Source organism: Chrysochloris asiatica, unplaced genomic scaffold (genome assembly GCF_000296735.1).
Source record: "Chrysochloris asiatica unplaced genomic scaffold, ChrAsi1.0 scaffold00068, whole genome shotgun sequence".
NCBI classification, from domain to species: domain Eukaryota; kingdom Metazoa; phylum Chordata; class Mammalia; order Afrosoricida; family Chrysochloridae; genus Chrysochloris; species Chrysochloris asiatica.
Window position 1 is genome coordinate 10,815,062 of NW_006408586.1, and position 2,521 is coordinate 10,817,582.

Below are 2,521 nucleotides of genomic sequence, written 5' to 3' on the forward strand. Positions count from 1 at the left end.
ACAAGAAATGGGATCCTGACCTAAAACTTGGAATGGGTACATAAAGACAGATAATCAGGAATCTGGAGACACGGAGCCTCGAAATTCCATTAAATCACGCTTTCCAACAGCAACACCCCGGCCATCTAAGAGATTACTCCATCTTTATATGTTGATTCACTATCAGTAAAACCATTATCCCCTCTACCCACATTTGATGAGATTAACCCAAATCTGCCTGCTGAGACCATGCCTGAAGCATTATCTGGGGCATTTGTAAGGTAGATATCTTGCAAGACATTTTTGAATTCTCCTAGGAAATACCTCTATCAATTATTGCTTCCAGACCTCTAACTAGACTTAGCACTAGCAAGCCCGGAAAGGTGAAGTACAAATTGTTACCCAGGATGAATAATGCTACATGCTAAAATAATTGCTTGATTTTTCTAATTTGTATAAACATAAACCTGGACAATATGTGTGGGGATGGCTGTTAAGGGTGTGAATAATGGTGCAAGGAATAGAAGATTGGATCAGTATGAGTTTATTCATATTGGTCCACTAAGCACAGATTCCTCATTCATTATTTCAACTTGAGAGGTTAGAAAGTGATCTAATAGTTTATTTGGTTGTTTCACTGACGCATGGATTTCAATAGATCAAGCTGAAGTACCAGTCCTGCCTTGGCATTCTGTAGATGAAGGAATACAAAGGCTTTGGGATATTGACATGTGAGAGTCGATTTATTAGGATAAACACATAAGCCCACACATAGAGGACACACCTTTTACCACAACAGTGAGGAATACATTAATGAAGGGAGACTAAGCCTCCTTGAAAACTGATGTGATTCCTATTTTATATAAGCTAGATTTGACAATAAAAACTGTCATAATTAAATTAAGATACTTAACTACCATGGGAATTATAGGGCTTGGTGGTGATAGGGGTGAAAGCGTGGGACTTAATCTACAAAGAAAAGGTGGATGTCATTACCACAATGAATAGCAGAATTAAAGTAGTAATCAGAATAGTCTGAGTTGTGTAGACTTACGGAATTGGCTATTTAGGCAGGATGTCCTTAAGAGTGAACTAGATGGGAAACCTACAAATGATTTACTTAATCTGTACAAGAGGACAGATTATATGTCAAGTTAAGAGTAACCTTACTTGAATTGCCAGCATAGAGAGTCACAACCTCCCAGTCAATTCCCAGACTTGAGCCGGTTTAAATACCCAAAGCCTGTGAATAAAGAGGATTCAAGAACCCTTTGACAAAGAACCCCATTACACTGTCAGCTATTATTTTTCTCCCAACCTTCTCCAAAGGGATCTATAGTCTTTTACAAGAGTGACTGTTCATTGGGGAAAAGGAAATAATGAGACATTAGAGGATTGCTGGACACAGTTTGTGAATTGACACTAAATCCAGGAGACTCAAAACATCACTGTGACCCACCAGTCAGAGTGGGACAAATGGAGGTCGTTACTAATTGATTTTTAACTAAGGTTTGTCTCACTGGGGGTCCAATGGATCCCTGAGTTTATCCTATAATGATTTATCCAGTTACAGAATGTATAATCAGAACAGACATATTCAGCCCCAAATTAGATCCATGAAGTGTGGAATAAGAGCTATTATGATTGGGAAAGCCAACTGAAAGCTATTAGAGCTACTTCTAACTAGGAAAACAGTAAACCAAATGAAATACAACATCCCTGAAGGGATTGCAGAGATTAGTGGTACATTCAAGGATTGAAGGATGCAAGGTTGGTGCTTCCCACCTCGTTCCCATTTAATTCACCTACCAGAAGGTGAGTTAAGAGTAACCTTACTTGAATTGCCAGCATAGAGAGTCACAACAATGAAAACAAGTCCATGAGAGCCAAAATACAACCTTGAATATATTCCACCTGAATTTAGAGATCATCTGAAGTACAGATTTGATACATTAAACACTAAAGACCGAAGACCAGAAGAGTCATGAGATGACATCAAGAATATCATACATGAAGAAAGAAAAAAGTCATTGAGAAGACAAGAGAGAAGGAAAAGATCAAAATGGATGTCAGAAGAGACACTGAAACTTGCTCTCCAGCGTAGAGATGCTAAAGCAAATGGAAGAAACAAGGAGGTCCAAGAGCTGAACAGAAGATTTCAAATATCAGCTGGAGAAGATAAAGCCAAATATTACAATAAAATGTGTGAAAATCTGGAATCAGAACACCATAAAGGAATAACATGCTCAGCATTTCTCAAGCTGGGGGAACTGAAAAAAAAAAAAATCAAGCTTTGACTGTTGTTATTGAAAGATTCTCTGGACAAATTAATGAATGATACAGAAAGCATCAAGAGAAGATGGAAGAAATACATAGAGTCACTGTACCAAAAGGAAATGGTTAATGCTCAACAGTTTCAAGAGGTAGCATATGATCAAGAGCCAATGATACTTAGGTAGGAAGCCCAAGGTGCATTGAAGGAATTGGCAAAAAGCAAGGCACCAGGAATTGATGGAATAAAAATTGAAATCTTTCAAGAAAG